This window comes from Schistocerca gregaria, chromosome 8 (assembly GCF_023897955.1).
Source record: "Schistocerca gregaria isolate iqSchGreg1 chromosome 8, iqSchGreg1.2, whole genome shotgun sequence".
In the NCBI taxonomy this organism is placed as follows: domain Eukaryota; kingdom Metazoa; phylum Arthropoda; class Insecta; order Orthoptera; family Acrididae; genus Schistocerca; species Schistocerca gregaria.
Genome location: NC_064927.1, coordinates 234,768,526 through 234,781,019, shown reverse-complemented (window position 1 = coordinate 234,781,019; position 12,494 = coordinate 234,768,526). Strand labels below are relative to the sequence as shown.

General features: G+C 41.3%; 1 protein-coding gene across 1 annotated transcript in view; it reads right to left on the bottom strand.

Annotated features, from left to right (window-relative positions):
* The window catches only part of LOC126284591 (T-complex protein 1 subunit epsilon), a 28,150-nt gene extending 27,037 nt beyond the window's left edge, over positions 1-1,113 (bottom strand). The window contains exon 1 of the mRNA XM_049983634.1: positions 948-1,113. The gene's annotated coding sequence lies outside the window, so the exon portion shown is untranslated. The remainder of the gene's footprint in view (positions 1-947) is intronic.
* Between the last annotated feature and the right edge of the window lie 11,381 nt (positions 1,114-12,494).

Genomic DNA, 12,494 nt, shown 5'->3' with positions numbered 1-12,494 from the left:
TAATAGGGTTGGTAACAACAATTAAAGAACTAGACCTGTTATTCCACAATATATGTTCATCAATAATTGTACACTCAAGATTTTCTATGGAAAATTCCAGACTTATTTCCTCTGAACACTCAACGAAACTCTATTTACGAAGTTTTTCTGTAGAATGTGAACACAATGAATGGAATTCAGAGCACAGGGTACCAACCACCATGTTCCTGGTGTCAGCTGAAGTGATGTGAATGGAAAAAGAGTTGACATTTGGCACTAGATTTAAATGTAATACAAGTCTATGTAAGTTGACTCCTGAATGTATGTAACGCTTTCAATAAATTTTATTGTTATATTAAGCAGACATATTTATCATCTGAAAAATTATTTGCCAAACATACATCTACCTAGAACAGTTTGAGGCTGACAATGGTGCCGTAATTACTAGTCAAGATGATTGGGAAATAGACTCGATGAGAGGTCAATTTCATTGCAAAACGATGGTCTGGTTAGTAAAATTTTTTGCCAGTTTCTGAGGTTTTGGTGCATTGTTACGAACTTCAAAGGTAGCGATGAAAATTTCTGAAATATTTTTATCAGTCTTCTGTCCTGTGAATCACGTGTTATGAAATGTGCCAGAAAAGAACGCTGTTTCATAAACAAGGCGGTTTCTCGCAATTTGGGTCATATCTATATCCGGTTTGATTCTGCACAGATGAATATTCAGTAAACTTCGCAAGATTTAATTTCTATGACTACAATGAACCATAAATTTTGTACACACGCGGAACTTTTATCATAGGCAAACTGAAAGAAACTACTAGTCTGACGGGCGTTAAACAACGAAATGAAAGAATTAACCCTTTGCTCGCACAATGACTAAATCAGTTCACCTCGATTATATTTTATGCGGGGGCCGGCCAAGTTTTGACATATATGGTAATACTACTCAAAAAATATGTAATTACCTAACTGAGTTATCAAGCTACTCTCCTGCCACCAGGAAAGTTAATTGCAAAACTTTTGCTAATCACGCACACTTCCTTTATTTAATACACGCACTTCACAAATCCATACTTAAGCCAAACCCAAACCAACATGTGCACGAACACCAAAGAAGTTAGTCGCACCAACCAAGAATAAGGCTGTGTTTGGAGTTCCACTGATATGAATGATAAATGTTGAACTTGCAGTGAATAAAGTTTAACAAACGAAAACATTGGGAGCCATTTTTGAATAGGTTTTCGCCAACTGTGAACTAGGCCCGTTAACAGAAATATGTAAGATTAGTAAATGTGTGCGGGTGGATTGTCAGTGAGGTGTCACATTTTGTTTTTATATGCTTCTGCAGCAAATCCACATCCATACCTTTTTGAGAAACTTGCTTGACATGTAGTTCTCCAACAGTGGATTTTCAGTCTATTTCTTTAATTTTCTGAAACAGGTTTTTCTGCAAGTAATGAATAATAATGAATCTAAGGCTAATTTTGGAGAAACAGAACTCAAGCAAATCAGTGAACAAAGATCTTCACTGATTTGAGGAGTTTGTACATTATTTGCAGTGGGGAGAGTGATTCGTTCGTCCTTTCATTGTAGCTCTTGTATAATTACTCAAAAAATGCTCCTGCTCGATACATGCAGAAGCACTTACGGTATTGCTGACGAGAGGCAGTAAACCGCTTGCTAAATTTTGCGTGGGTCGCTGCTTATCGCTCATCATTTGCAGATTGTAAAGTCGGCAGTTCTTCCGTTTCCATCAGCACTATTTTTCGTTAGTAATGAAAAAAGCCTTCTGTAGACGTCCAATGCTGTAGGAAACATTGGATGCACACGACCCAGAAGCGGTTTATACCAATAAAAATTTGGTTTATACATTGCACTTGTAACATATATGCATAGAAAATGCTTATGAGATTTGTGTAAAGTGTAGGTGCGGATACTAGTGAAGACACTCTAATGTGTATTACAGACCTGAAAACTGTTCCTAAAATTACTCTAATTTACGCGAATGAAATGAAAACTAAGACAAAATAATAACGGTATTCAAATTATGCTCATCCCAGTAAAATTGCAGTGGAACACGTCGCACAAAACAAAAAATAACTATCTTCACGATACTCGTTATGTTAACCCTCTTCTGGGCGCAAGCAGCCTGACAAACACAGCTGACGTGTTTTCGTTCCCTCCTACCCAGTTAGGCGGCGTGGGATTTCCCCTTACATTTGTACCTTCCTGTCTTCAGGAGCTGTATACAATCCACTCCATTAGTTTTCACGTGATCTCCGCGATGAGCAGATGCTCAAGCTCATTGCGCCCGATTATGTCTCATTTAAAGAGGTATGTAGTTTTGACTGTTTTTCACCGGAGTTGTTATATTTCTCACTTGATTGGTTAGTAGTGTGAATGTTTTGAATATTTTGTGAAAATCGGAGTATACTGAGCTGGCCTTCCAGGCACATTGCACCTGACTACATAATTATCCAGGTGTTTTCTCTCACACTCCGGATTCTCCACAGATATGGCATGGAACTATAACGATTTGTCTAACCATGTCATCTTGAATAAATACAGGCTTTGCTGATGTGCAATGACGAGAAAGACCCCATGTGTTCTAACGATATTGGTGATGAGAGTGACATTAGTTCACAAAACTAGGTGGAAGAATATAAAGATGATTTTGTAACCGAGCAAGATGGTGAGGCTACTCCTGAAGATGAAGAAGGAAGACACAACAAAACAAGAATTTTTTATTTGGGAAGAGATAAGAGGACCAAAATGGCCAAAACGCCGTCTGGGAAAAAGGCACTGCTTCAGACCTAACAACATCATCATTCACCTTCCTAGAGTTGTAGGAAATGCTAAGAACTCTAAGAGTGCAGCTAAATGTTGGAATAATTTGTTCACTGATGACATCCTTGAAGCAATCGTCAAACCAATACACTGACACTATAACGTATCGTTTTCCCAGATATATATACACTCCTGGAAATTGAAATAAGAACACTGTGAATTCATTGTCCCAGGAAGGGGAAACTTTATTGACACATTCCTGGGGTCAGATACATCACATGATCACACTGACAGAACCACAGGCACATAGACACAGGCAACAGAGCATGCACAATGTCGGCACTAGTACAGTGTATATCCACCTTTCGCAGCAATGCAAGCTGCTATTCTCCCATGGAGACGATCGTAGAGATGCTGGATGTAGTCCTGTGGAACGGTTTGCCATGCCATTTCCACCTGGCGCCTCAGTTGGACCAGCGTTCGTGCTGGACGTGCAGACCGCGTGAGACGACGCTGCATCCAGTCCCAAACATACTCAATGGGGGACAGATCCGGAGATCTTGCTGGCCAGGGTAGTTGACTTACACCTTCTAGAGCACGTTGGGTGGCACGGGATACATGCGGACGTGCATTGTCCTGTTGGAACAGCAAGTTCCCTTGCCGGTCTAGGAATGGTAGAACGATGGGTTCGATGACGGTTTGGATGTACCGTGCACTATTCAGTGTCCCCTCGACGATCACCAGAGGTGTACGGCCAGTGTAGGAGATCGCTCCCCACACCATGATGCCGGATGTTGACCCTGTGTGCCAAACACGCATACGACCATCATTGGCACCAAGGCAGAAGCGACCCTCATCGTTGAAGACGACACGTCTCCATTCGTCCCTCCATTCACGCCTGTCGCGACACCACTGGAGGCGGGCTGCACGATGTTGGGGCGTGAGCGGAAGACGGCCTAACGGTGTGCGGGACCGTAGCCCAGCTTCGTGGAGACGGTTGCGAATGGTCCTCGCCGATACCCCAGGAGCAACAGTGTCCCTAATTTGCTGGGAAGTGGCGGTGCGGTCCCCTGCGGCACTGCGTAGGATCCTACGGTCTTGGCATGCATCCGTGCGTCGCTGTGGTCCGGTCCCAGGTCGACGGGCACGTGCACCTTCCGCCGACCACTGGCGACAACATCGATGTACTGTGGAGACCTCACGCCCCACGTGTTGAGCAATTCGGTGGTACGTCCACCCGGCCTCCCGCATGCCCACTATACGCCCTCGCTCAAAGTCCGTCAACTGCACATACGGTTCACGTCCACGCTGTCGCGGCATGCTACCAGTGTTAAAGACTGTGATGGAGCTCCGTATGCCACGGCAAACTGGCTGACACTGACAGCGGCGGTGCACAAATGCTGCGCAGCTAGCGCCATTCGACGGCCAACACCGCGGTTCCTGGTGTGTCCGCTGTGCCGTGCGTGTGATCATTGCTTGTACAGCCCTCTCGCAGTGTCTGGAGCAAGTATGGTGGGTCTGACACACCGGTGTCAATGTGTTCTTTTTTCCATTTCCAGGAGTGTATATCAAAACCATATCTTTCTGTAATACTCAAATTATCTGCTGTGTTTATGTTACCTGAAAGTAGCTGAAATGCTGTCACTAATCAAATGGTTATCATAAGACTCATCATTCTCCTCAGTGTAATTCCTATAATAAAAGACTTCAACACCACTTCACTGATTAATACAAATTTCATTAAATCTCTCATGTAATTTACTTTTCCGTAAATTCAACATTTTGGGTATACAAAGCATAACTTTATATTTTTTCAGTCAAGTGACTACAGCTATCCACACTTTCCCTAATAGAATGTGACGTTCACTTCAGCTACCGCTAGACAACCTTGTCAATCGTAAAATGACCAAATGTGAATGAAATCAGAGCTTCTCTACTAATTAGTTTACTAAATTTCCTTGTTGCTTCTTTAATTCTAACACCAGTGGTAGTAAATATTGTACAATATTATGTGTTCTTCAATCTATCTCTTAACTTACCAGAAACGCCCCAAATATGACTAGCCATGTCTACTAAACAAATTCCATTCCAAGTGCCAACAGAAATCTCGATGTATGGGCTACCAGGTATTTCACGCTTTTTAATATTTTCGTCAGTATCAGTTTTCTTAGCGCCAATGAGCATACAAACAAAATCAATTATCAAAACATCATTCTACTTCGATACTGAACAAGTTTATCAACTTGTGCTACATCTACCTCAGATAATACTGACATTACATCATCATAAAACATACTGGCTCAACCATATTCGTCATAACTTAACATACACTCATCATGAAAAGACTACATCACTACAAAGCTCAAACTGATTTTCTGACTTTCTATTGTCTTTGCTCATCTCTTGTAGTGTGAAATCCAAAAATTCACTCCCAAAATTAACTGTGATTACCAGGTAATCACAACCATGTCTGGTGTTGTATCTGTAATCTGTACTACATCTCCCTCTTGTACTCTTAGACTTCTTTCTAGCTATTCTCACCTTAAACCAACAGGCTCCCAATGATGTGGTTACCCGTTTTTCTGTCTATCCTTCCTATTCTTGTTTGATCTATTATAGTTTCTCCTCTCAGTATTATCACTTTATTTCTGTGATTGTTATTAAAATAGTCATTATTCCTATCCTGATTGAGATGGTTATTACCATAAATGTTATATTCTCTTTTTATTACTATCATTATTTTTAGTCCTACGTATTTCTGTTGTTGTTGAGGTGTTAAGGGGACCTCCACCCCATCTTGGAACTGGTTTTCCTGTGGCTGTTATTTGACCTGTCATTATTTTTACAGGCAGGATCCAGTTTGTCAACATATTTAAAAAATTCTTCTATCTAATCGTATTATCTGTAGATCAGATCCCACTGAACACAGGCAAGTGTTGTTTCAGTGCGTCAGTTTGTATAAGCTTGTCTAATGACTTGTCAAGGTGTGCTAATGTTCGAAGCTGTCTCTCAAAAAATTCCCAAGCCTTCCTATTGTCTTCACAATATTTGCTACCATTTCCAAATATTGTCCTAATTCTTATCTGTTTACCTTCTGACCTAAATTTGTTCAAAAATAATCTTTCAAAATCAGTAAATTTTATTTCTGGGTTAATATGCTAGTTATCCCAGGACAAAACTTCTCCATCCAGAAAACGCTCCACTGATTTTATTTTAAGCAATTCTGGCATACCAGATGTGAAACTATCCTCGCACTGGTATACAAAATCCATGGGATGCAATTTAAATTACCCTCGGAAAAATTTACAAACATGCTGCCACCTCTATAAGTGTTACTAAACATATTTGTTTTCAGATTGTCTACTTGGAGTTGACTGTTTGAAGATTTTGAGCACAAGTTTTAACTTCATTGTTAACAGAAGAAATTTGTTCTGTAACAGGCACTGAATTTAATTTTAACTTTTCCTCAAAGTAATTACTCTCTTTTTCGAACTTAGATTTACTCCTACTTAACTCATCAATGACAATATTTTCAGTCTCTTTTACTCATTCTTCCATTACATACACTCGACTGTTAACCACTTTTAATTCAATGTCTGTAAATTTCTTCTAACAATCAGCTTCTAATTCTACATCATGTACTCGTCAGTTAGTAGTATCTAATGTCTTTTACTGCAACAGTACCCTCTGTAACTGTGTTTAGGCTATTATTCAGTTTTTCGTACATCCATTCTTTTAATTTTTTGGTCCATATTTTTATCAACATTTTAAAATTATCATACATTTTTATATTTTGTTCTGATAATTTACCATCTACTAGCTGCGAAAGTTGTACAATTAAATTAACTGGCTGTCTTATCTGCTGAAAACCTTGAAACGGTGACGATGAACTGCTGGATGTATTTCCATGATTATAATCTGGAAAATTTGTGTTTGAAGTCGACGAGTGTAGCCGACATCCAGATGTGCTCGTCACGCCTATTTGACCTAAATTACTTTGATTCATATTGGCAAAATCTTTATCAAACAAATCACACAAAGCCTAAAAAATTCTTTCAAAATTGTCACATGCAGTATTCTCTGTGTGGTGTGAACAACGAACTCACTTCCTATCATCAAATTGTTTAAACACTGAAACTAGCGAAAGGAAAGAAAATCAATAAATGTACTCATCTGAGAAAAATACTCAGCATCGCCGATGGTCCACACTTTCACATGTACACAAGTTTTGCCAGATAGCACTGTCCACATCCAAAGTCAAGCATAGCACTGTTTCAGTCAATTATTGTACTTGAAACTTAATGTGCATTTGCTCTGGGTACAGACTTATACATGTCCCAACTTCTCCGCGACATTAAAACAGATTTACTGATAGCAAAGAAGTCAGTGTGGTGTGGGATGTGTAATGTGGATTGATGATAAATAAAATATTTTCCGACTTATAAAAGTTGAAAGTTTGTGCCAAAAGTTATGCGAAGATTTGCAGCCACAATAAGACTGTGAACCATAAGAATTTAAAAAACAGGCCTCCATCAACTGAAATGCAAATATCTCAACAAATTGACTGAGCTGAAAAAAATCAGATCTGTTCATTAATTTAGAGTGAAGAGTTGTTACCAAAAATGTTAGTGAAATTTACGTAAGTTGTAGATCTTCATTCTTGAGGTTGAGCTTTGGCACAAATATCCTGAGCTCTTCTGCTGTGCTGCTATAAATGAAAAACGTATTGTGTAATGCACGAAATACACTCCTGGAAATGGAAAAAAGAACACATTGACACCGGTGTGTCAGACCCACCATACTTGCTCCGGACACTGCAAGAGGGCTGTACAAGAAATGATCACATGCACGGCACAGCGGACACACCAGGAACCGCGGTGTTGGCCGTCGAATGGCGCTAGCTGCGCAGCATTTGTGCACCGCCGCTGTCAGTGTCAGCCAGTTTGCCGTGGCATACGGAGCTCCATCACAGTCTTTAACACTGGTAGCATGCCGCGACAGCGTGGACGTGAACCGTATGTGCAGTTGACGGACTTTGAGCGAGGACGTATAGTGGGCATTCGGGAGGCCGGGTGGACGTACCACCGAATTGCTCAACACGTGGGGCGTGAGGTCTCCACAGTACATCGATGTTGTCGCCAGTGGTCGGCGGAAGGTGCACGTGCCCGTCGACCTGGGACGAGACCGCAGCGACGCACGAATGCACGCCAAGACCGTAGGATCCTACGCAGTGCCGTAGGGGACCGCACCGCCACTTCCCAGCAAATTAGGGACACTGTTGCTCCTGGGGTATCGGCGAGGACCATTCGCAACCGTCTCCACGAAGCTGGGCTACGGTCCCGCACACCGTTAGGCCGTCTTCCGCTCACGCCCCAACATCGTGCAGCCCGCCTCCAGTGGTGTCGCGACAGGCGTGAATGGAGGGACGAATGGAGACGTGTCGTCTTCAACGATGAGAGTCGCTTCTGCCTTGGTGCCAATGATGGTCATATGCGTGTTTGGCACACAGGGTCAACATCCGGCATCATGGTGTGGGGAGCGATCTCCTACACTGGCCGTACACCTCTGGTGATCGTCGAGGGGACACTGAATAGTGCACGGTACATCCAAACCGTCATCGAACCCATCGTTCTACCATTCCTAGACCGGCAAGGGAACTTGCTGTTCCAACAGGACAATACACGTCCGCATGTATCCCGTGCCACCCAACGTGCTCTAGAAGATGTAAGTCAACTACCCTGGCCAGCAAGATCTCCGGATCTGTCCCCCATTGAGCATGTTTGGGACTGGATGAAGCGTCGTCTCACGCGGTCTGCACGTCCAGCACGAACGCTGGTCCAACTGAGGCGCCAGGTGGAAATGGCATGGCAAGCCGTCCCACAGGACTACATAAAGCATCTCTACGATCGTCTCCATGGGAGAATAGCAGCCTGCATTGCTGCGAAAGGTGGATATACACTGTACTAGTGCCGACATTGTGCATGCTCTGTTGCCTCTGTCTATGTGCCTGTGGTTCTCTCAGTGTGATCATGTGATGTATCTGAGCCCAGGAATGTGTCAATAAAGTTTCCCCTTCCTGGGACAATGAATTCACGGTGTTCTTATTTCAATTTCCAGGAGTGTATTTTTGTGGGACTACCATGAAATCCTTAATGAGAAGCCAAGTAAAGTGAAAGACTATATGAGTAGATTAGAACTGAGACAACATGACCCTCTTTTATCAAACCCTATGATGTTTCCATTTGCCAAAGAAAATTTGTTGAAAGAGAACTACACAAATTATAGAAATGAAAGGTAGTAGAGATGAGAATCAGCCAGTATAACAACTCCCTAGTTGTTGTTTCCACGAAAGATGGAGGTATAAGATTAGTCTTTGATTCTTGACACACAAATAAATTCTTAGAAGAGAGACAGATCAACCTGAAGCCATGGAAGAACTTTTGAACAAATTTCGTGACACTGATTACCGTACTAGCCTTGACGTGAGATCAGGTTTTCACCAAATTACTTTATAACACAATTCTAGGCAATACAAAGCATTTCTTTACAATAGAAAGAATTTTCAATACTGTGTTGGTGTGAAAGAGTTAAATTTTCTAGCTCAAGCGGTTAGTGAAGAGGGAATTCTGCCTGATAAAAACAAACTTCTGGCCATTGCAGAATTTCCAATACCAACGACAAAGAAAGAACTTAGACCATTCTACAGTCTACGTAATTTTTACAGAAAGTACATCAGAACACAAGCACTTAATGCAACATATCTTCATGAATTGTTAAAGTAAAGTAGTATCTGGTTATGGGCTAAAGACTATCAGGAAGCGCTTGATGAAATTGAAAAAGAGTTATGCAATAATGAAATACTAGACAGATTCGATTTCTCATTGCCATTTTGTTTAATAACTGATGGAACTTATTGAATAAAATCTTCTCGGTTTTCAAGCCACATCAGTTCCAATAAAATCCTTGAGGTTTGATGGCTTGCTCCGCCATCATCGTCAGGAGTAAAACCGCTGACTCCTGAGACTTTTTTTTCTTTATTGTGATTTCATTCCCCTGCCCTATATGGACAGGGGAGGGCTGGCAGTGGCCCAACCCGCCTTTCTTCAGCCGAGCGATATTAAAGATAATAAAAGGCTGAAAATATACATATAAAAGGCAATAAAAAGGGGGACATAAGAACGTAATAAGTGAGACAATGGGAGTTAAAATATACACAGACATGGAGACATTCATTGCAGCACAGTTAAAAAAGTCGACATAAAGGTAAAAAACACAGTTTTCGATTCGTGGAGCACATAAAATACACTTAAGTCATATGCACAAGTTAAAAGTTGGGCACAGTATGAAAACATTTCAGAATGTAGAGCTTTAAAAGCACTGTAATAGACAGAGCACACAAGTTGAAGCATAAAAACTGCCGTGAGGGACCTGCCAAGGGATAGGAGGCCTGAGAGGAGGGAAAAAGATCATAGAGGAAGGTGCAGTGGGGGAGGGGGCTGGGGAGGGTGGGATGAAAATCAAAGATTAAGGGGATGTATCAAGGGGCAGGAGATGGGCGAAGTGGGAGATAGAGGGCGAAGGCAAGTCAGGAAGGAGTCCGGAAGCACAGCAGGGGTATGTGGGGAAGGTAGTGGGTGGAGGAGGCAGGAAAACCGCTCAGAGGAAGGGAAGAGGAGGAGAGATAGAGCCTTGAGGAGTGGGAGGGGGAAGATAGGGTTAGAGTTCGTAGGGGGGGGGGGGTAGATAGCACGGCAAAGCTCATCATCTGGGAGGGGTAGGTGGTGGAAGTATCGTTGAAAAAGGAGGTGGTGTAACTTTCTTTTATAATGAAAACTTCATGATTATGTTGAATGAATGTCTGTAATGTGGAACATATACTAAAGTCGAATTACTGTTTAGCACGTTGTAACTGCAAGTGGTGTACTTACTCTGTGTTATTGTAAGCAAAATCTTATACGAACTGATTGGGTAACGCAACTCCCAATACCAATAAAGAAATACAGTCACTGCAAAATACATTTAGACCTTTAGACACTAAATTCTCTGACTCTTTTCAAAACTGATAACTTTGGTTCCAGTGCACAGAACAATAAATTAAATTGTCTCACATCTGAAGCAATAATGGTGGAACACGACATATTCTGGTCGCCCACAAAAAAATATGAATGCTAACTACAGGTTCAGCAGTGAGCAATGCTGACCATAACAATTGAAATGCACATGAAATTCTTTTGGTTGATAAACGAGAACATTTAAGAAAATCCACCTTCTTTAAAAATATATGAACTGGGCAGGGAGATGATACTGCTTATGGTGAAATACTAACACTATTTTTTTGTGAAATTATATTGCAAGTTAAGTTTGACTTTTCAAAACATTTAACAACTGAAGTTCAATTGGTCAAAACAAAGTATATGATATTTACTAATTGACTTACAATCAATGAGATTTTTTACAGTAAGTATTATCTTTTCTCACTAATCCAACATAGATGCAAATCATCAAATTACATATGTGCTGTTAACAAATCTTAGAAGCATTCCAAATATGAAATTTCTAATTACCCTTTTTATCAATCAGTTCACATACATTGTGGGATTATCACCCAGCTCATCTATACTAACACACTGGCAAAATGAAAATCATAATTACTGAACATCTTTACGTTGCTTGCATGAAGGCGTCTGTTTCCATGTTCTCGTAATTCCTACATTAATCTAACACTTGATGGCTTCACAGAGCACACCACAAAAACTGCCTACACCATCCTCTTTCACTCACAAACCATTACCTACTACATATCCTAACCTGCTGCTTGAAGCCCCACAGAATAACAGGAAAGCCACGGGTTTGGCTTCTTCCGCTGTTTCACAAGGCGTCTTTCTTTGGTGACACCTGTTTGCAATGTCTCTTTTGCTGTAGCCCTTTTCCCAGAACACGTATTTCAATTACTGCAACTCAGACTGTAGCCGGCCGTCATCAGAAACAACTTTGTGTATTAACGTATTCAGGACCACCTTCTTGTGTACAGGGTGGTGAAAACTACCTGCGTTCAAATATCGATCAGTGTGCTTCGGTTTCCTGTACATTGAATGACCAAGCCGGCCTCCTGCCTTCCGCTCAATTAAAACATCTACGAACGGTAGCTTGCCATCCTTCTCCACCTTCATTGTAAATTTAATGTTGATATGGACACTCTTCATGTGATCCACGAACTGCTGCAGTGTAATTTCACCATTAGACCATGTCAGGAAGTTGTTATCGGCCTACCTAAGGAAGCGAAACGGACGCAAGACCGCAGAGTTCACAGCCTGCTCCTCCAAGGGCTGCCTTTAGAAATCAGAAATACCTCTGGACACTCGTTTGCTTCAATTTTGCGAAGTATACTGCTACTGAACCTTTAAAAAAATAATAAAAAAAGCCCCGCTTGTGAAACCTCTCAGTCTTCCACCACTACTCTGTAACATTTGCGTGCATAAAGAAATTAGGTAAAGTGTGTAACGTCTCAATACATTTGCAGATGTGCTTTATGGAATTCACTTCAAACAAACTCGCACACAAAATGCTGCACTATCTTCCCAGGTGCACGTAGAACGGAAATACATTGCTGCACAGAACGCTAAAAAAATAAAAAAATAAAAAAATATAAATACATGGCTAAAATAAATGACCGCAACTACACCTTGTCGAAACTCTAAAAACGATCCTGGAAAATAGTGTTAAAT